General features: G+C 40.3%; 1 protein-coding gene across 1 annotated transcript in view; it reads right to left on the bottom strand.

Annotated features, from left to right (window-relative positions):
* Positions 1-24,585, bottom strand: part of KIF3A (kinesin family member 3A) — a gene marked incomplete at its 5' end in the record, with an annotated part of 87,558 nt that overhangs the window by 58,829 nt on the left and 4,144 nt on the right.

Genomic DNA, 24,585 nt, shown 5'->3' on the forward strand with positions numbered 1-24,585 from the left:
TGGTACAGGCACTATGGAAAACAGTATGGAGATTCCTTAAAAAACTAAACATAGGAACTTCCCTGGCAGTCCAGTGGCTAGGACTTCACCTTCCAATGCAGGGAGTGCAGGTTCAATCCCTGGTCAGGAAGCTGGGATCCCACATGCCTCATGGCCAAAAAACCAAAACATAAAACAGAAGCAATATTGTAACAAATTCAATAAAGACGTTAAAAAGGGTCCACATCAAAAAAAAAAAAAAAAAACCTAAAAATAGAACTACCATACAATCCAGTGATCCCATTCCTGGGCATATATCCAGAGAAAACCATCATTCGAAAAGATATATGCACCCCAATGTTAACTGCAGCACCATTTACAATAGTCAAGACATGGAAGCAATCTAAATCTCCATCAACAGAGGAATGGATAAAAAAGATGGGGTACATATATACAATGGAATATTACTCAGCCATAAAAAAGAATGAAACAATGCCATTTGCAGCAACATAGATGGACCTAGAGATTATCATACTAAGTGAAGTCAGAGAAAGACAAATATCATATGATATCACTTCTATGTGGAATCTAAAAACAACTTATACAAATGAACTTATTTACAAAACAGGAACAGACTCACAGACTTCAGAAACAAACTTATGGTTACCAAAGGGGAAACATGGTGAGGAGGGATAAATTAGGAGTTTGGGATTAACATACACATATACTATATATATAAAATAGATAATCAACAAGGACATACTGTATAGCACAGGGAGCTCTACGCAATATTCTGTAATAATCTATATGGGAAAAGAATTTGAAACAGAATGGATATATGTATATGTATAACTGAATCACTTTGCTGTACACCTGAAACTAACACAACATTGTAAATCAACTATACTCCAATATAAAATAAAAATTAAATTTTTTTTTAATGAAAAGGTTACTAATTTACTATATTAGAGCTGAGAAAGGAGGACCAGGAATCCCCTAAAATTAAAGAATCTCATCTTATTTTCAGAGATGAAGAGTCCAAATTTCTAGTTTTTAAATGCCAAACTTAACAAAATCTAATGCTATCATTTTGTTCAATATGAACTTCTTTTAAAATGTTAGTTTTTAAAAACTAAAAATGACCTGAGATTTTACCCAGTCTCCTCGTTTCCAAATTATATATTTAAAATGGCAGAAGGTCCACCAAAAAACCTACATGTGGATATTTATAGCAGCTTTATTCATAAGTGCCAAAACTTGGAAGCAACCAAGATGTCCTTCAGTAGGCAGGTTAACAGATAAACAGTTCATAAGGACAATGGAATATTATTCACTGATAAAAAGAGATGAGTTAACAAACCACGAAAAGGCATGGAGGAAACCTAAGTGCATGTTACTAAGTGAAAGTTATCTATCTGAAAAGGCAACATACTATATAGAGTGAAACAATTTTGTATGATACTACAATGGTGGATACATGTCATTATATATTTGTCCAAACCCACAGAATGTACAAAACCTAGAGTGAACCCTAATGTAAACTATGGGCTCTGGATGATAATGATGTGTCAATACAGGGTCATCAATTTTAACAAATGTAACCATTATGGTGCAGGATGTTGACAGTGGAGGAGGTTGTGCATTCTGGGGACTAGGGATATATGGGAACTCTCTGTACTTTGCTCAATTTTACTGTGAACATAAAATTGCGCTAAAAATAGTTTATTAATTAAATAAAACTTTTTCAAATGGTAGAAGGATTATGTACTTGTAATTTACAGTCCAAACAGTTACAACTAAACTATATTTGAATAATGCACAGTAAACTGCATTATATATTACAGAATTCTATGGGACTTCCCTGGTGGTCCAGTGGTTAAGATTCCATGCTCCCAATGCAGGGGGCACGGGTTTGATCCCTGGTCAGGGAACTAATATCCCACTTGCAGCACAGCACAGCCAAATAAATAAATAAACAAACAAATACGAAATAGAACAAACAATCCAGAAATAAGCCCACACATTTGTGGTCAGTTGAATTTTGACAAAAGCACCTAGTTAATTCAATAGGGAAAGAACAGTCTTCTCAACAAATGGTGCTGGAACAACTGGATATCCATAGGCAACGAGGGAAAAAAAGGGGGCAGAGGGTAGAAAAAAAGAAAAAAACTCAGACCCTCACCTCACACCATATATAAAAATTAACTCAAAATGGACCAGAGACTTAAATGTAAGACCTAAAATGTTTACAACTTCTAGATAAAAACAGAAAATCTTTGTGGTCTTGGATTTGGAAAAAATTTCTGAGCTATGTCACCAAAAGCATGTGATAAAAGAAAACTTGATAGCTGAACTTAATCAAAATACAAAACTTTTCCCTTCAAAAAAAACACCACTAAGAAAATGAAAAGACAAGCCACAGACTGGGAAAAATATTTTCTGATCACAGATATGAATCCAGAATATATAAAGAGCATGACTCAATAATAAGAACACAGGCAACCAATTTTTAAAATGGGTAAGATATTTTAAGAGATATTTTACCAAGAAGACATACAAATGTCCAATAAGTACACAAACAGATGTTCAATGTTGTTAATCATTAGGGAAATACAAGTTAAAACAATGAGATACCACTACAGACCCTGTAGAATAGCTATAATTAAAAAGAACGAGAGTCTAAATGTTGGTGAAGATGTGAAGAAACTGGAACTCTCATACCATACTGCTGGGAAAAAAGTAGTACAATCTGTGGAAAACAGATTTCCACTGTGGAAAACGGTTTTGCAGTTTCTTCAAAAGATAAACATACATTAACCATAAGACCCAGCAATTTCACTCCTACGTATCTATCGAAGAGAAACTTTGAAACGTATCTGCACAATGACTTATAAAAGAATGTTCCTGGGACTTCCCTGGTGGTCCAGTGGTTCAGAATCAGTCTTGCAATGCAGGGGATGCTGGTTCGATCCCTGGTTGGGGAACTAAGATCCCTCATGCTGTGGGGCAACTAAGCCCAATGCACCACAACTACTGAGCCCACGTGCCACAATCAGAGAGCCCGCGCACCACAACTAATGAGCCCACGTGCTCTGGAGCCCACATGCCACAACTAGAGAGAAGTCCATGCACCACAAAGAGCCTGTGTGCCGCAACTAAGACCCAACAGAGCCAAAAAATAAATACATATTTTAAAGAAAAGAATGTTCCTAACAGCATTATTCTTAACAGCCAAAAAACTGCAATCATTCAAATTCTCATCAAAGATCATAAAAAGTGGTATATTCATACCATGGAATACAACTCAACAATAAAAAGGAACTACTGATACATGCAACAACATGGATGGCCCTCAAAAATATTACACTAAGTCAAAGAAATCAGATAAAGACAAAATAGTGTCCGATCTGATTTATATGAAATTTTGAGGAAAGGCAAAACTGTAGACAGAAAGCAGGTCCATGGTTGCCTGCGGGTGAGACTGTAAATGGACATAAAAGAACTTGTGGGGACTTGAGGGAAGATGGCGGAAGAGTAAGACGCGGAGATCACCTTCCTCTCCACAGATACACCAGAAATACATCTACGCGTGGAACAACTCCTACGGAGCACCTACTGAACGCTGGCAGAAGACCTCAGACCTCCCAAAAGGCAAGGAACCCCCCACGTACCTGGTTAGGGCAAAAGAAAAAACTAAACAGAGACAAAAGGATAGGGACGGGTCCTGCACCAGCGGGAGAGAGCTGTGAAGGAGGAAAAGTGTCCACACACTAGGAAGCCCCTTCGCGAGTGGAGACTTCGGGAGGCGGAGTGGGGGAGCTTGGGAGCCGCGGAGGAGAGCACAGCAACAGGGGTGCGGAGGGCAAAGCGGACAGATTCCAGCGCAGAGGATCGGGCCGACCGGCACTCACCAGCCGAGAGGCTTGTCTGCTCGCCCGCCAGGGCGGGCGGGACTGGGAGCTGAGGCTCAGGCTTTTGTCGGAGCGCCGGGAGAGGACTGAGGTTGGCGGCGTGAACACAGCCTGCAGGGCGTTGGTGCGCCGCGGCTGGCCAGGAGAGAGTCCGGGGAGGGGTCTGGACCTGCCGAAGAGGCAAGAGACTTTTACGTCCCTCTTTGTTTCCTGGTGCACGAGGAGAGGGGATTAAGAACGCTGCTTGAGAGAGCTCCAGGGACGGGCGCGAGCCGCGGCTAAGAGTGCGGAGCCCAGAGACGGACATGGGACGCTAAGGCCGCTGCTGCCGCCGCCAGGCGGCCTGTGTGCGAACACAGGTCACTAGCCACACGCCCTTCCGGGGAGCCTGTGCAGCCCGCCACTGCCAGGGTCCCGGGATCCAGGGACGGCTCCCCCGGGAGAGCGCACGGCGCGCCTCAGGCTGCAGCGACACGCCGGCCTCTGACGCTGCAGGCCCGCCCCGCACTCCGTGACCCTCCCTACCCCCCGGCCTGGGTGAGCCAGAGCCTCCGAATCAGCGGCTCCTTTAACCCCGTCCTGTCTGAGCAAAGAACAGACGCCCTCCGGCGACCTACACGCACAGGCGGGGCCAAATCCAAAGCTGAGCCCCTGGGAACTGTGAGAACAAAGAAGAGAAAGGGAAATCTCTCCCAGCAGCCTCAGAAGCAGCGGATTAAAGCTCCACAATCAACTTGATATACCCTGCATCTGTGGAATACCTGAATAGACAACGAATCATCCCAAATTAAGGAGCCCTGTGGATGAAAGGCTCTTGGAGCTGCAGCCAGGACTCAGTGCTGTGCCTCTGAGGTGGGAGAGCCAACTTCAGGACACTGGTCCACAAGAGGCCTCCCAGCTGCACATAATATCAAACAGCAAAAATCTCCGAGAGCTCTCCATCTCAACGCCAGCACCCAGCTTCACTCAACGACCAGCAAGCTACAGTGCTGGACATTCTATGCCAAACAACTAGCAAGACAGGAACACAACACCACCCATTAGCAGAGAGGCTGCCCAAAATCATAATAAATCTACAGACACCCCAAAACACACCACCAGACGTGGACCTGCCCACCAGAAAGACAAGATCCAGCCTCATCCACCAGAACACAGGCACTAGTACCCTCCACCAGGAAGCCTACACAACCCACTGAACCAACCTTAGCCACTGGGGACAGACACAAAAAACAACAGGAACTACGAACCTTCAGCCTGCAAAAAAGGAGACCCCAAACACAGTAAGATAAGCAAAATGAAAAGACAGAAAATCACACAGCAGATGAAGGAGCAAGATAAAAACCCACCAGACCTAACAAATGAAGAGGAAATAGGCAGTCTACCTGAAAAAGAATTCAGAATAATGATAGTAAGGTTGATCCGAAATCTTGGAGATAGAAAGGACAATAGAATGGACAAATTGCAAGAATCAGTTAACAAGGACCTAGAAGAACTAAAGATGAAACAAGCAACGATGAACAACACAATAAATGAAATTAAAAGTACTCTAGATGGGATCAATAGCAGAATAACTGAGGCAGAAGAATGGATAAGTGACCTGGAAGATAAAATAGTGGAAATAACTACTGCAGAGCAGAATAAAGAAAAAAGAATGAAAAGAACTGAGGACAGTCTCAGAGACCTCTGGGACAACATTAAACGCACCAACATTCGAATTATAGGGGTTCCAGAAGAAGAAGAGAAAAAGAAAGGGACTGAGAAAATATTTGAAGAGATTATAGTTGAAAACTTCCCTAATATGGGAAAGGAAATAGTTAATCAAGTCCAGGAAGCACAGAGAGTCCCATACAGGATAAATCCAAGGAGAAATACGCCAAGACACATATTAATCAAACTGTCAAAAATTAAATACAAAGAAAACATATTAAAAGCAGCAAGGGAAAAACAACAAATAACACACAAGGGAATCCCCATAAGGTTAACAGCTGATCTTTCAGCAGAAACTCTGCAAGCCAGAAGGGAGTGGCAGGACATATTGAAAGTGTTGAAGGAGAAAAACCTGCAACCAAGATTACTCAACCCAGCAAGGATCTCATTCAGATTTGATGGAGAAATTAAAACCTTTACAGACAAGCAAAAGCTGAGAGAGTTCAGCACCACCAAACCAGCTCTACAACAACTCCTAAAGGAACTTTTCTAGGCAAGAAACACAAAAGAAGGAAAGGACCTACAATAACGAACCCAAAACAATTAAGAAAATGGGAATAGGAACACACATATCGATAATTACCTTAAATGTAAATGGACTAAATGCTCCCACCAAAAGACACAGATTGGCTGAATGGATACAAAAACAAGACCCATATATTTGCTATCTACAAGAGACCCACTTCAGACCTAGAGACACATACAGACTGAAAGTAAGGGGATGGAAAAAGGTATTTCATGCAAATGGAAACCAAAAGAAAGCTGGAGTAGCAATTCTCGTATCAGACAAAATAGACTTTAAAACAAAGACTATTAGAAGAGACAAAGAAGGACACTACATAATGATCAAGGGATCGATCCAAGAGGAAGATATAACAATTGTAAATATTTATGCACCCAACATAGGTGCACCTCAATACATAAGGCAAATACTGACAACCATAAAAGGGGAAATCGACAGTAACACATTCATAGTAGGGGACTTTAACACCCCACTTTCACCAATGGACAGATCATCCAAAATGAAAATAAAAAAGGAAACACAAGCTTTAAATGATACATTAAACGAGATGGAGTTAATTGATATTTATAGGACATTCCATCCAAAAACAACAGAATACACATTTTTCTCAAGTGCTCATAGAACATTCTCCAGGATAGATCATATCTTGGGTCACAAATCAAGCCTTGGTAAATTTAAGAAAATTGAAATTGTATCAAGTATCTTTTCTGACCACAACGCCATGAGACTAGATATCAATTACAGGAAAAGATCTGTAAAAAATACAAACACATGGAGGCTAAACGATACACTACTTAATAATGAAGTGATCACTGAAGAAATCAAAGAGGAAATCAAAAAATACCTAGAAACAAATGACAATGGAGACACAACGACCCAAAACCTGTGGGATGCAGCAAAAGCAGTTCTAAGGGGGAAGTTTATAGCAATACAAGCCCACCTTAGGAAGCAGGAAACATTTCGAATAAACAACCTAACCTTGCACCTCAAGCAATTAGAGAAAGAAGAACAAAAAAACCCCAAAGCTAGCAGAAGGAGAGAAATAATAAAAATCAGATCAGAAATAAATGAAAAAGAAATGAAGGAAACAATAGCAAAGATCAATAAAACTAAAAGCTGGTTCTTTGAGAAGATAAACAAAATAGATAAACCACTAGCCAGACTCATCAAGAAAAAAAGGGAGAAGACTCAAATCAATAGAATTAGAAATGAAAAAGGAGAGGTAACAACTGACACTGCAGAAATAAAAGAGATCATGAGAGATTACTACAAGCAACTCTATGCCAATAAAATGGACAACCTGGAAGAAATGGACAAATTCTTAGAAATGCACAACCTGCCAAGACTGAATCAGGAAGAAATAGAAAATATGAACAGACCAATCACAAGCACTGAAATTGAAACTGTGATTAAAAATCTTCCAACAAAGAAAAGCCCAGGACCAGATGGCTTCACAGGCCAATTCTATCAAACATTTAGAGAAGAGCTAACACCTATCCTTCTCAAACTCTTCCAAAATATAGCAGAGGGAGGAACACTCCCAAACTCCTTCTACGAGGCCACCATCACCTTGATACCAAAACCAGACAAGGATGTCACAAAGAAAGAAAACTACAGGCCTATATCACTGATGAACATAGATGCAAAAATCCTCAACAAAATACTAGCAAACAGAATCCAACAGCACATTAAAAGGATCATACACCATGATCAAGTGGGGTTTATTCCAGGAATGCAAGGATTCTTCAATATACGCAAATCTATCAATGTGATAAACCATATTAACAAACTGAAGGAGAAAAACCATATGATCATCTCAATAGATGCAGAGAAAGCTTTTGACAAAATTCAACAACCATTTATGATAAAAACCCTGCAGAAAGTAGGCATAGAGGGAACTTTCCTCAACATAATAAAGGCCATATATGACAAGCCCACAGCAAACATCATCCTCAATGGTGAAAAACTGAAAGCATTTCCACTAAGATCAGGAACAAGACAAGGTTGCCCACTCTCACCACTCTTATTCAACATAGTTTTGGAAGTTTTAGCCACAGCAATCAGAGAAGAAAAGGAAATAAAAGGAATCCAAATCGGAAAAGAAGAAGTAAAGCTGTCACTGTTTGCAGATGACATGATACTATACATAGAGAACCCTAAAGATGCTACCAGAAAACTACTAGAGCTAATCAATGAATTTGGTAAAGTGGCAGGATACAAAATTAATGCACAGAAATATCTGGCATTCCTATACACTAATGATGAAAAATCTGAAAGTGAAATCAAGAAAACACTCCCATTTACCATTGCAACAAAAAGAATAAAATATCTAGGAATAAACCTACCTAAGGAGACAAAAGACCTGTATGCAGAAAACTATAAGACACTGATGAAAGAAATTAAAGATGATACAAATAGATGGAGAGATATACCATGTTCTTGGATTGGAAGAATCAACATTGTGAAAATGACTCTACTACCGAAAGCAATCTATAGATTCAACGCAATCCCTATCAAACTACCACTGGCATTTTTCACAGAACTAGAACAAAAAATTTTGCAATTTGTATGGAAACACAAAAGACCCCGAATAGCCAAAGCAATCTTGAGAACGAAAGAAGGAACTGGAGGAATCAGGCTCCCAGATTTCAGACTATACTACAAAGCTACAGTTATCAAGACGGTATGGTACTGGCACAAAAACAGAAAGATAGATCAATGGAACAGGATAGAAAGCCCAGAGATAAACCCACGCACATATGATCACCTTATCTTTGACAAAGGAGGCAGAAATGTACAGTGGAGAAAGGACAGCCTATTCAATAAGTGGTGCTGGGAAAACTGGACAGCTACATGTAAAAGTATGAAATTAGATCACTCCCTAACACCATACACAAAAATAAGCTCAAAATGGATTAAAGACCTAAATGTAAGGCCAGAAACTATCAAACTCTTAGAGGAAAACATAGGCAGAACACTCTATGACATAAATCACAGCAAGGTCCTTTTTGACCCACCTCCTAGAGAAATGGAAATAAAAACAAGAGTAAACAAATGGGACCTAATGAAACTTAAAAGCTTTTGCGCAGCAAAGGAAACCATAAAGAAGACCAAAAGACAACCCTCAGAATGGGAGAAAATATTTGCAAATGAAGCAACTGACAAAGGATTGATCTCCAAAATTTATAAGCAGCTCATGCAGCTTAATAACAAAAAAACAAACAACCCAATCCAAAAATGGGCAGAAGACCTAAATAGACATTTCTCCAAAGAAGATATACAGACTGCCAACAAACACATGAAAGAATGCTCAACATCGTTAATCATTAGAGAAATGCAAATCAAAACTACAATGAGATATCATCTCACACCAGTCAGAATGGCCATCATCAAAAAATCTAGAAACAATAAATGCTGGAGAGGGTGTGGAGAAAAGGGAACACTCTTGCACTGCTGGTGGGAATGTGAATTGGTTCAGCCACTATGGAGAGCAGTATGGAGGTTCCTTAAAAAACTACAAATAGAACTACCATATGACCCAGCAATCCCACTACTGGGCATATACCCTGAGAAAACCAAAATTCAAAAAGAGTCATGTACCAAAATGTTCATTGCAGCTCTATTTACAATAGCCCGGAGATGGAAACAACCTAAGTGCCCGTCATCGGATGAATGGATAAAGAAGATGTGGCACATATATACAATGGAATATTACTCAGCCATAAAAAGAAACGAAATTGAGCTATTTGTAATGAGGTGGATAGACCTAGAGTCTGTCATACAGAGTGAAGTAAGTCAGAAAGAAAAAGACAAATACCGTATGCTAACACATATATATGGAATTTAAGAAAAAAATGTCATGAAGAACCTAGGGGTAAAGCAGGAATAAAGACGCAGACCTCCTAGAGAACAGACTTGAGGTTATGGGGAGGGGGAAGGGTGAGCTGTGACAGGGCGAGAGAGAGTCATGGGCATATACACACTAACAAACGCAGTAAGGTAGATAGCTAGTGGGAAGCAGCCGCATGGCACAGGGATATTGGCTCGGTGCTTTGTGACAGCCTGGAGGGGTGGGATGGGGAGGGTGGGAGGGAGGGAGACGCAACAGGGAAGACATATGGGAACATATGTTTATGTATGACTGATTCACTTTGTTATAAAGCAGAAACTAACACACCATTGTAAAGCAATTATACCCCAATAAAGATGTTAAAAAAAAAAAAAAAAAAAAAAAAAAAGCTACAAATAGAACTACCATATGACCCAGCAATCCCACTACTGGGCATATACCCTGAGAAAACCATAATTCAAAAAGAGTCATGTACCAAAATGTTCATTGCAGCTCTATTTACAATAGCCCAGAGATGGAAACAACCTAACTGTCCATCATCGGATGAATGGATAAAGAAGATGTGGCACATATATACAATGGAATATTACTCAGCCATAAAAAGAGACGAAATTGAGCTATTTGTAATGAGGTGGATAGACCTAGAGTCTGTCATACAGAGTGAAGTAAGTCAGAAAGAGAGAGACAAATACCGTATGCTAACACATATATATGGAATTTAAAAAAAAAAAATGTCATGAAAAACCTAGGGTTGAAACAGGAATAAAGACACAGACTTACTAGAGAATGGACTTGAGGCTATGGGGAGGGGGAAGGGTAAACGGTGACAAAGCGATAAAGAGGCATGGACATATATACACTACCAAACGTAAGGTAGATAGCTAGTGGGAAGCAGCCGCATAGCACAGGGAGATCAGCTCGGTGCTTTGTGACCGCCTGGAGGGGTGGGATAGGGAGGGTGGGAGGGAGGGAGACGCAAGCGGGAAGAGATATGGGAATATATGTATATATATAACTGATTCATTTTGTTGTGAAGCTGAAACTAACATACCATTGTAAAGCAATTATACTCCAATAAAGATGTTAAAAAAAAAAAAAAACTTGTGGGGGTGATAAAACTGATGGTTTCACAACTGTATGTATTTACTAAAACTTAAACTGTACAATTCGATTGCACAATTACAGTGGGTGAATTCACTGGGTATTATTAATAGCTTGATAAAAGTTGTTTAAAAGTAAACTACAGGGGAGAGGAGTCAAGATGGCGGTGTGGAAAGACACAGAGTTAGCACCTCCCCACAACTAATGAGCCTGCTGGCCGCTGGTGGAGGACTCTGACACCCAAGGAGACAGGAGGAACCCCAAAGTGAACCGGTAGGACGTACGGGGACCAAAGCGGGGAGAAGTGGAGGCAAGACAACATCAGCACCTCTGAGGCCATGGAGATCAGGAGAGGCAAGTGGGAGGCGCCCTCCAGGAGGAGCATGAAAGGAGCAGAAGGTGACTGCCCCGCCCACTTGGGCATGGGGAGTCTGCTGAGCTCCCAGGCCAGTCCCCTCCAATCCAAAGCCCCCTCCAGGCTGCATAGGTCCTGGTGGCATAGGAGGGAGGCCAGGGAGATCAGGAGAGGCAGGTGGGAGGGGCCCTCCCAGAACACAGACTGAGAAGCAGGAGAGGAGAGGAGGGTGTTTGCCCCACCGACTCGAGCCCAGGAAGCCTGCTAGGCTCCCAGGTAAGGTCCCCTGCCCTCTAAGACCAGGATGGGGGGCACTCCTGGCCCCCTCCTGTTCCTTGAGCCTAAGCCCAACCCCCACAGCCCTCGGGGCCTTTTCCAGCCCCATAGGTCCTGAGCACTGGCCCTGTCCACCACCCAAACCTCACCCTTGATAGGCCCCACTCTCCACAGCCAAGTCCTTCCCCCTCCCCGTTTTTTTTATTTTCTTTCCTACCTCCTTTTTCAGTATTGTGGTACTGAGTTATCTTCCGGTTGTTGATTCATCTATATTTTTATTTTTATATTCTTTCTAACATATCTGTTAGTTTCCTAGTCTAATTTCATGTTTTACTTTGTTATTTTTCTCTTTAAAAAAATTTTTTTTAGCCACCCACGTGGTTTGCAGGATCTTGATTTGCAAGCCTGGGGTCAGGGGGAAGCTCCTGTGGTAGGAGCTCCAAATCCGAACCACTAGACTAACAGAGAACCTCAGACCCCAGGAAATGTTCATCAGAGTGAGGTCTCACAGAGTTCCTCATCTCAGCACCAAGGCCCAGCTCTACCCAATAGCCTACAAACTACAGTGTGGGAAGCCTCAGGCCAAACAACCTGTAAAACAGGAACACAATCCCCTCTTTAAAAAAAAAAAAAGAGATGGCAAAAAATATGTCATAGATGAAGGAGCAAGGTAAAAACCTACAAGACCAAATAAATGAAGAGGAAATAGGCAATCTACCTGAAAAAGAATTCAGAGTAATGATAGTAAAGATGATCCAGAATGTCAGAAATAGAATGGAGACACAGATTGAGAAAATACAAGAAATGTTTAACAAAGATCTAGAAGAATTAAAGAACAAACAGAGATGAACAAAACAATAACTGAAATGAAAAATACACTAGAAGGAATCAATAACAGAATAACGGAGGCAGAAGAACGAATAAGTGAGGTGGAAGACAAAATGATGGAAATAACTGCCAAAGAGCAGAATAAAGAAAAAAGAATGAAAAGAATTGAGGACAGTCTCAGAGACCTCTGGGACAACACAAACACACCAACATTCAAATTATACGGGTCCCAGAAGAAGAAGAGAAAAAGAAACGGTCTGAGAAAATACTTGAAGAGATTATAGTGGAAAACTTCCCTAACATGGGAAAGGAAATAGTCACCCAGGTCCAGGAAGCACAGAAAGTCCCATACAGGATAAACCCTAGGAGAAACACACCAAGACACATATTAATCAAACTAATAAAAATTAAATTCAAAGAAAAAATATTAAAAACAGCGAGGAAAAAACAAAAAATAACATAAAAAGGAATCCCCATAAGGTTATCGGCTCATTTTTCAGCAGAAACTCTGTAGGCCAGAAGGGAGTGGCAGGATATACTTAAAGTGATGAAAGAGAAAAACCTACAACCAAGATTACTCTACCCAGCAAGGATCTCATTCAGATTTGATGGAGAAATCAAAAGCTTTTCAGACAAACAAAAGCTAAGAGAATTCAGCACCACCAAACCAACTTTACAACAAATGCTAAAAAAGATTCTCTAAGTGGGAAACACAAGAGAAGAAAAAAACCAACAAAAACAAACCCAAAACGATTAAGAAAATGGTAATAGGAACATATATATCAATAGTAATCTTGAATGTAAATGGATTAAATGCCCCAACCAAAAGACACACACTGGCTGAATGGATACAACAACAAGTCCCATATATACGCTGTCTACAAGAGACCCACTTCAGACCTAGGGACACAAACAGACTGAAAGTGAAGGGATGGAAAAAGATATTCCATGCAAATGGAAATGAAAAGAAAGCTAGAGTAGCAATACTCAGATAAAATAGACTTTAAAATAAAAACTGTTACAAGAGATAAGGAGGGACGCTACATAATGATCAAAGGATCAATCCAAGAAGAAGATATAACAATTATAAATGTTTATGCATCCAACATAGGAGCACCTCAATACAAAAGGCAACTGCTAACAACCATGAAAGGAGAAATCGACAGTAACCCAGTAATAGTGGGGAACTTTAACACCTTACTTACACCAATGGACAGATCATCCAAACAGAAAATAAATAAGGAAACACAAGCTTTAAATGACACAATAGACCAGATAGATTTAAGTGATATTTACAGAACATTCCATCCAAAAAAAACAGAATACACATTTTTCTCTAGTGCACATGGAACATTCTCCAGGACAGATCACATCTTGGGTCACAAATCAAGCCTTGGAAAATTTAAGAAAATTGAAATCGTATCAAGCATCTTTTCTGATCACAACGCTGAGACTGGAAATCAATTACAAGAAAAAAACTGTAAGAAAAACAAATATATGCAGGCTAAACAGTGCACTACTAAATAACCGAGAGATCACTGAAGAAATCAAAGAAGAAATAAAAAAATACATAGAAACAAATGAAAACCCAAAACCTACGGGACGCAGCAAAAGCAGTTCTAAGAGGGAAGTTTACAGCAATTCAATCTCATCTCAAGAAACAAGAAAAATCTCAAATAAACAATCTAACCCTACACTTCAATCAACTAGAGAAAGAAGAACAAAGAAAACCCAAAGTCAGTAGAAAGAAAGAAATCATAAAGATCAGAGCAGAAATAAAGAAAACAATAGCAAAGATCAATAAAACTAAAAGATTCTTTGAGAAGATAAACAAAATTGATAAACCCTTAGCCAGACTCGTCAAGAAAAAAAGGGAGAGGATGCAAGTCAATAAAATTAGAAATGAAAAAGGAGAAATCACAACTGACACTGCAGAAATACAAAGGATTATAAGAGACTACTACAAACAACTACATGCCAATAAAATGCACAACCACGAAGAAATGAACAAATTCTTGGAAAGGTACAATTTTCCAAGACTGAACCAGGAAGAATTAGAAAATATAAACAGACATATCACAAGTAATGAAACTGAAACAGTAATTTAAAAGCTTCCAACCAACAAAAGTCCAGGACCAGATGGCTTCACAGGAGAATTCTATCAAACACTGAGAGAAGAGCTAACACCCATCCTTCTCAAACTCTTCCAAAAAATTGCAGAGGGAGAAACACTCCCAAATTCATTCTACAAAGCCACCATCACTCTAATACCAAAATCAGAAAAAGATATCACAAAAACAGAAAATTATAGACCAGTATCACTGATAAACATAGATACAAAAATCCTGAACAAAATACTAGCAAACATAATCCAACAGCACATTAAAAGGATCATACACCATGATCAAGTGGGATTTATCCCAGGGATGCGAGGATTCTTCAATATATGCAAATCAACCAATGTGATACACCACGTTAACAAATTAAGGAATAAAAACCATATGGTCATCTCAATAGATGCAGAAAAAGCTTCTGACGAAATTCAACACCGATTTATGATAAAAACTCTCCAGAAAATGGGCATACAGGGAACCTACCTCAACATAATAAAGGCCATATATGACAAACCCACAGCAAGCATCATACTCAATGGTGAAAAACTGAAAGCATTTCCACTAGGATCAGGAAGAAAACAAGGATGTCCACTCTCGCCACTCTTATCCAACACAGTTTTGGAAGTCCTAGCCACAGCAATCAGAGAAGAAAAAGAAATAAAAGGAATATAAATTGGAAAAGAAGTAAAACTCTCACTATTTGCCGATGACATGATACTATACATAGAAAATCCTAAAGATGCCACCAGAAAACTACTAGAACTAATCAATGAATTTGGTAAGGTTGTAGGATACAAAATTAATGCACAGAAATCTCTGGCATTCCTATACACCAACAGCGAAAAATCAAAAAGAGAAATTAAGGAAACACTCCCATTTATCACTCCAACAAAAAGAATAAAATACCTAGGAATAAACCCACATAAGGAGGTGAAAGACTTGTACTCAGAAAACTATAAAACACTGATGAAGGAAATCAAAGATGACATAAACAGATGCAGGAATATACCATATTCTTGGATTGGAAGAATCAATATTGTGAAAATGACTATACTACCCAAAGCAATCTACAGATTCAATGAAATCCCTATCAAACTACCAATGGCATTCTTCACAGAATTAGAACAAAAAATCTTACAATTTGTATGGAAACACAAAAGACCCCAAATAGCCAAAGCAATCTTGAGAAAGAAAAACGGAGCTGGAGGAATCAGACTCCCTGACTTCAAACTATATGATAAAGGTACAGTAATCAAGACAGTATGGTACTGGCACGAAAACAGAAATATAGATCAATGTTACAGGATAGAATGCCCAGACATAAACCCACACATATATGGTCACCTAATTTACGACAAAGGTGGCAAGAACATACAAGGGAGAAAAGACAGCCGCTTCAATAAGTTGTGCTGGGAAAATTGGACAGCTACATGTAAAAGAATGAAATTAGAAAAACTTCTACTGGAGAGGGGGAAGATGGCGGAAGAGTAAGACGCAGAGATCACCTTCCTCCCCACAGATACACCAGAAATACATCTACACGTGGAACAAATACAGAACACCTACTGAACACCGGCAGAAGACCTCAGACCTCCCAAAAGGCAAGAAACTCCCCCACGTACCTGGGTAGGGCAAAAGACAAAAGAATAAACAGAGACAAAAGAATAGGGACGGGACCTGCACCAGTGGGAGGGAGCTGTGAAGGAGGAAAGGTATCCACACACTAGGAAGCCCCTTCACAGGCGGAGACTGCGGGTGGCGGACGGGGGAAGCTTCAGAGACGGGGAAGAGAGCACAGCAACAGGGGTGCAGAGGGCAAAGCAGAGAGATTCCCGCACAGAGGATCGATGCCGACGGGCACTCACCAGCCCGAGAGGCTTGTCTGCTCACCCGCTGGGGTGGGCGGGTTTGGGAGATAAGGTTCGGGCTTCGGTTGAAGTGCAGGGAGAGGACTGGGGTTGGCGGCGTGCACACAGCATGCAGGGGGTTAGTGCATCACGGCTAGCCGGGAGGGAGTCTGGGGAAAAGTCTGGACCTGCTGAAGAGGGAAGAGACTTTTTCTTCCCTCTTTGTTTCCTGGTGCACGAGGAGAGGGGATTAAGAATGCTGCTTAAAGGAGCTTCCAGGGCGCAAGCCGCGGCTAACAGCGCGGACCCCCGAGACGGGCATGAGACGCTACGGCTGCTGCTGCCGCCACCAAGAAGCCTGTGTGCAAGCACAGGTCACTATCCACACCTCCCCTCCCGGAAGCCTGTGCAGCCCACCACTGCCATGGTCCCGGGATCCAGGGACAACTTCCCCGGGAGAACGCAAGGCGTGCCTCAGGCTGGTGAAACGTCCCACTGGCCTCTGCCACCTCAGGCTTGCTCCGCATCCACGCCCTTCCCTTCCCACCCCACCCCCCACCAGCCTGAGTGAGCCAGAGCCCCCAGTCAGCTGCTCCTTTACCCCGTCCCGTGTGAGCAAAGAACAGACGCCCTCCGGGGACCTACAAGCAGAGGCGGGGCCAAATCCAAAGCTGAGCCATGGTAGCTGTGAGAACAAAGAAAGGGAAATCTCTCCCAGCAGCCTCAGGAGCAGTGGATTAAATCTCCACAATCAACTTGATGTACCCTGCATCTGTGGAACACATGAATACACAATGAATCATCCCAAATTGAGGAGGTGGACTTTGAGAGCAAGATTTATTATGTTTTCCCTCTTTTCCTCCTTTTTGTGAGTGTGTATGTGTATGCTTCTGTATGAGATTTTGTCACAAGCTTTGCTTTCACCATTTGTCCTGGGGTACTATCCGTCCGTTTTTTTGTTTTTTTTTATTTAAAAAAATTTTTTTAATAATTATTTTTTATTTTAATAACTTTATTTTATTTTATCTTACTTTATTTTATTTTCTTTTAACCTCTTTCTTTCTTTCTTTCTTTCTACTTTTTCTCCCTTTTATTCTGAGCCGTGTGGATGAAAGGCTCTTGGTGCTTCAGCCAGGAGTCAGTGCTGTGCCTCTGACTGGGGAGAGCCAAATTCAGGACACTGGTACACAAGAGACCTCCCAGCTCCACATAATATCAAATGGCGAAAATCTCCCAGAGATCTCCATCTCAACACCAGCACCCAGCTTCACTCAACGACCAGCAAGCTACAGTGCTGGACACCCTATGCCAAACAACTAGCAAGACAGGAACACAACACCACCCATTAGCAGAGAGGCTACCTAAGATCATAATAAGCCTACAGACACCCCAAAACACACCACCAGACGTTGACCTGCCCACCAGAAAGAAAAGATCCAGCCTCATCCACCAGAACACAGGCACTAGTCCCCTCCACCAGGAAGCCTACACAACCCACTGAACCAACCTTAGCCACTGGGGACAGACACCAAAAACAACAGGAACTACGAACCTGCAGCCTGCAAAACGGAGACCCCAAACACAGTAAGATAAGCAAAATGAAAAGACAGAAAATCACACAGCAGATGAAGGAGCAAGATAAAAACCCACCAGACCTAACAAATGAAGAGAAAATAGGCAGTCTACCTGAAAAAGAATTCAGAAAAATGATAGTAAAGATGATCCAAAATCTTCGAAAGAGAATAGACAAAATGCAAGAAACATTTAACAAGGACCTAGAAGAACTAAAGATGAAACAAGCAACGATGAACAACACAATAAATGAAATTTAAAATACTCTAGATGGGATCAATAGCAGAATAACTGAGGCAGAAGAACGGATAAGTGACCTGGAAGATAAAATAGTGGAAATAACTACTGCAGAGCAGAATAAAGAAAAAAGAATGAAAAGAACTGAGGACAGTCTCAGAGACCTCTGGGACAACATTAAACGCACCAACATTCGAATTATAGGGGTTCCAGAAGAAGAACAGAAAAAGAAAGGGACTGAGAAAATATTTGAAGAGCTTATAGTTGAAAACTTCCCTAATATAGGAAAGGAAATAGTCAAGTCCAGGAAGCACACAGAGTCCCATACAGGATAAATCCAAGGAGAAACACGCCAAGCCACATATTAATCAAACTGTCAAAAAATAAATACAAAGAAAATATATTAAAAGCAGCAAGGGAAAAACAACAAATAATACAAAAGGGAATACCCATAAGGTTAACAGCTGATCTTTCAGCAGAAACTCTGCAAGCCAGAAGGGACTGGCAGGACATATTTAAAGTGATGAAGGAGAAAAACCTACAACCAAGATTACTCTACCCAGCAAGGATCTCATTCAGATTTGATGAAGAAATTAAAACCTTTACAGACAAGCAAAAGCTGAGAGAGTTCAGCACCACCAAACCAGCTTTACAACAAATGCTAAAGGAACTTCTCTAAGCAAGAAACACAAGAGAAGGAAACAACCTACAATAACAAACCCAAAACAATTAAGAAAATGGGAATAGGAACATACATATCGATAATTACCTTAAATGTAAATGGATTAAATGCTCCCACCAAAAGACACAGACTGGCTGAATGGATACAAAAACAAGACCCATATATATGCTGTCTACAAGAGACCCACTTCAGACCTAGAGACACATAGAGACTGAAAGTAAGGGGATGGAAAAAGATATTCCATGAAAATGGAAACCAAAAGAAAGCTGGAGTAGCAATTCTCCTATCAGACAAAACAGACGTTTTATTTTATTTTATTTTTGCAGTACGCGGGTCCCTCACTTTGTGGCCTCTCCCGTGGCGGAGCACAAGCTCCGGAGGCGCAGGCCCAAGGGCCATGGCCCATAAGCGCAGCCGCTCCGCGGCATGTGGGATCCTCCCAGACCGGGGCACGAACCCGTGTCCCCTGCATCGGCAGGCGGACTCTCAACCACTGTGCCAGCAGGAAAGTCCCGACTATTCGTGCCCCAGTCCGGGAGGCTCCCACATGCCATGGAGCGGCTGCGCCCACGGGCCATGGCCACTGGGCCTGCGCCTCCGGAGCCTGTGCTCCGCAACGGGAGAGGCCACAACAGTGAGGAGCCCGCATACCGCAAGAAACAAATAAATAAAAAAATAAAGAAATAAAATAAAATAAAGACCATTAGAAGAGACAAAGAAGAACACTACATAATGATCAAGGGATCGATCCAAGAAGAAGATATAACAATTGTAAATATTTATGCACCCAACATAGGAGCACCTCAATACATAAGGAAAATGCTAACAGCCATAAAAGGGGAAATCGACAGTAACACATTCATAGTAGGGGACTTTAACACCCCATTTTCACCAATGGACAGATCATCAAAAATGAAAATAAATAAGGAAACACAAGCTTTAAATGATACATTAAACAAGACGGACATAATTAATATTTATAGGACATTCCATCCAAAAACAACAGAATACACATTTTTCTCAAGTGCTCATGGAACATTCTCCAGGATAGATCGTATCTTGGGTCACAAATCAAGCCTTGGTAAATTTAAGAAAATTGAAATGGTAACAAGTATCTTTTCCGACAACAATGCTATGAGACAACAATTACAGGAAAAGATCTGTCAAAAATACAAACACATGGAGGCTAAACAATACACTACTTAATAACGAAGCGATCACTGAAGAAATCAAAGAGAAAATTAAAAAATATCTAGAAACAAATGACAATGCAGACACGACGACCCAAAACCTATGGGATGCAGCAAAAGCAGTTCTAAGAGGGAAATTTATAGCAATACAATCCTACCTTAAGAAACAGGGAACATCTCGAATAAACAACCTAACCTTGCACCTAAAGCAATTAGAGAAAGAAGAACAAAAAAAACCCCCAAAGTTAGCAGAAGGCAAGAAATCATAAAGATCATATCAGAAATAAATGACAAAGAACTGAAGGAAACGATAGCAAAGATCAATAAAACTAAAAGCTGGTTCTTTGAGAAGATAAACAAAATTGATAAACCATTAGCCAGGCTCATCAAGAAAAAAAGGGAGAAGACTCAAATCAATAGAATTAGAAATGAAAAAGGAGAAGTAACAACTGACACTGCAGAAATACAAAAGATCATGAGAGATTACTACAAGCAACTCTATGCCAATAAAATGGACAACCTGGAAGAAATGGACAAATCCTTAGAAATGCACAACCTGCCAAGACTGAATCAGGAAGAAATAGAAAATATGAACAGACCAATCACAAGCACTGAAATTGAAACTGTGATTTAAAATCTTCCAACAGGGCTTCCCTGCTGGCGCAGTGGTTGAGAGTCTGCCTGCTGATGCAGGGGACATGTGTTCGTGCCCCGGTCCAGGAAGATCCCACATATCGCGGAGCAGCTGGGCCCGTGAGACATGGCCGCTGAGCCTGCGCGGCTGGAGCCTGTGCTCCTCAACGGGAGAGGCCACACAGTGAGGCCCACGTACCGTAAAAAAAAAAAAAAAAAAAAAAAATATTCCAACAAACAAAAGCCCAGGACCAGATGGCTTCACAGGCCAATTCTATCAAACATTTAGAGAAGAGCTAACACCTATCCTTCTCAAACTCTTCCAAAATATAGCAGAGGGAGGAACAGTCCCAAACTCTTTCTATGAGGCCACCATCACCCTGATACCAAAACCAGACAAGGATGTCACAAAGAAAGAAAACTACAGGCCTATATCACTGATGAACATAGATGCAAAAATCCTCAAAAAAATACTAGCAAACAGAATCCAACAGCACATTAAAAGGATCATACACCATGATCAAGTGGGGTTTATTCCAGGAATGCAAGGATTCTTCAATATACGCAAATCAATCAACATGATACACCACATTAACAAATTAACAAAAGGAGAAAAACCATATGATCATCTCAATAGATGCAGAGAAAGCTTTCAACAAAATTCAACACCCATTTATAATAAAAACTCTGCAGTAAGTAGGCATAGAGGGAACTTTCCTCAACATAATAAAGGCCATATATGACAAACCCACAGCAAACATCATCCTCAATGGTGAAAAACTGAAAGAATTTCCACTAAGCTCAGGAACAAGACAAGGTTGCCCACTCTCACCAATCTCATGCAACACAGTTTTGGAAGTTTTAGCCACAGCAATCAGAGAAGAAAAGGAAATAAAAGAAATCCAAATTGGAAAAGAAGAAGTAAAGCTGTCTCTGTTTGCAGATGACGTGATACTATACACAGAGAATCCTAAAGATGCTACCAGAAAACTACTAGAGGTAATCAATGAATTTGTAAAGTAGCAGGATACAAAATTAATGCACAGAAATCTCTGGCATTCCTATACACTAATGATGAAAAATCTGAAAGTGAAATCAAGAAAACACTCCCATTTACCATTGCAACAAAAAGAATAAAATATCTAGGAATAAACCTACCTAAGGAGACAAAAGACCTGTATAAGACACTGATGAAAGAAATTAAAGTTGATACAAATAGATGGAGAGATACACCATGTTCTTGGAATGGAAGAATCAACATTGTAAAAATGACTATACTACCCAAAGCAATCTACAGATTCAATGCAATCCCTATCAAACTACCACTGGCATTTTTCACAGAACTAGAACAAAAAATTTCACAATTTGTGTGGAAACACAAAAGACCCCGAATAGCCAAAGCAATCTTGAGAATGAAAAACGCAGCTGGAGGAATAAGGCTCCCTGACTTCAGACTATACTACAAAGCTACAGTAATCAAGACAGTATGGTACTGGCACAAAAACAGAATTATAGATCAATGGAACAGGATAGAAAGCCCAGAGATAAACCCATGCACATATGGTCACCTTATCTTTGATAAAGGCAGCAGGAATGTACAGTGGAGAAAGGACAGCGTCTTCAATAAGTGGTGCTGGGAAAACTGGACAGGTACATGTAAAAGTATGAGATTAGAACACTCCCTAACACCATAGACAAAAATAAGCTCAATATGGATTAAAGACCTAAATGTAAGGCCAGAAACTATCAAACTCTTAGAGGAAAACGTAGGCAGAACACTTTATGATATAAATCACAGCAAGATCCTTTTTGACCCACCTCCTAGAGAAATGGAAATAAAAACAAAAATACACAAATGGGACCTAATGAAACTTAAAAGCTTTTGCACAGCAAAGGAAACCATAAACAAGACCAAAAGACAACCCTCAGAATGGGAGAAAATATTTGCAAATGAAGCAACTGACAAAGGATTAATCTCCAAAATTTACAAGCAGCTCATGCAGCTCAAGAACATAAAAACAAACAACCCAATCAATAGACATTTCTCCAAAGAAGATATACAGTTGCCAACAAACACATGAAAGGATGCTCAACATCATTAATCATTAGAGAAATGCAAATCAAAACTACAATGAGATATCATCTCACACTGGTCAGAATGCCCATCATCAAAAAATCTACAAACAATAAATGCTGGAGAGGGTGTGGAGAAAAGGGAAACCTCTTGCACTGTTGGTGGGAATGTAAATTGATGCAGCCACTATGGAGAACAGTATGGAGGTTCCTTAAAAAACTACAAATAGAACTACCATATAACCCAGCAATCCCACTACTGGGCATATACCCTGAGAAAATCATAATTCAAAAAGAGTCATGTAACAAAATGTTCACTGCAGCTCTATTTACAATAGCCAGGACATGGAAGCAACCTAAGTGTCCATCAACAGATGAATAAAGAAGATGTGGCATATATATATACAATGGAATATTACTCAGCCATAAAAAGAAACGAACTTGAGTTATTTGTAGTGAGGTGGATGGACCTAGAGTGTGTCATACAGAGTGAAGTAAGCCAGAAAGAGAAAGACAAATACCGTATGCTAACACATATATATGGAATCTAAGGAAAAAAAAAAAGTCATGAAGAACCTAGGGGTAAGACAGGAATAAAGACACAGACCTACTAGAGAATGGACTTGAGGATATGGGGAGGGAGAAGGGTAAGCTGTGACAAAGTGAGAGAGTGGCATGGACACATATACACTACCAAATGTAAAATAGATAGCTAGTGGGAAGCAGTCACATAGCACAGGGAGATCAGCTCAGTGCTTTGTGACCGCCTAGAGGGGTGGGATAGGGAGGGTGGCAGGGAGGGAGACATAAGAGGGAAGAGACATGGGAACATATGTGTATGTATAACTGATTCACTTTGTTATGAAGCAGAAACAAACACACCATTGTAAAGCAATTATACTCCACTATAGATGTAAAAAAAAAATTAAACTTCTAGATTTCTCAATCAAAAAAAGTAAAAAAACTAAAAAATAAAAGAATGAAATTAGAACACTACCTAACATCATACACAAAAATAAACTCCAAATGGATTAAAGACCTAAATGTAAGAACAGACACTATAGAACTTTTAGAGGAAAACATAGGAAAACCACTCTTTGACATAAACCACAGCAAGATCTTTTTGGACCCACTTCCTAGAGTAACAAATAAAAACAAAAATAAACTAATGGAACTTAATTAAACTTAAAAGCTTTTGCACAGCAAAGGAAACCATAAACAAGACAGAAAGACAACCCTCAGAATGGGAGAAAATATTTGCAAATGAAACGACAAATGATTAATCTCCAAAATATACCAACTGCTCATGGAGCTCAATATCAAGAAAACAAACAATCCAGTTAAAAAATGGGCAGAAGACCCAATAGACATTTCAACAAGGAAGACATACAGATGGCCAAGAGGCACATCAAAAGATGCTCAACATCACTAATTATTAGAGAAATGCAAATCAAATCTACAATGAGGTATCACCTCACGCCGGTCAGAATGGCCATTATCAAAAAAGGTAGAAACAACAAATGCTGGAAAGGGTGTGGTGAAAAGGGAACCCTCCTACACTGTTGGTGGGAATGTAAATTGATAAAACCACTATGGAAAACAGTATGGAGGTTCCTCAAAAAACTAAAAATAGAACTACCATATGACCCAGCAATCCCACTACTGGGCATATACCCTGAGAGAATCATAATTCAAGAAGATACATGG

This window comes from Grampus griseus, assembly GCF_964374135.1.
Source record: "Grampus griseus genome assembly, chromosome: 3".
Taxonomy (NCBI): domain Eukaryota; kingdom Metazoa; phylum Chordata; class Mammalia; order Artiodactyla; family Delphinidae; genus Grampus; species Grampus griseus.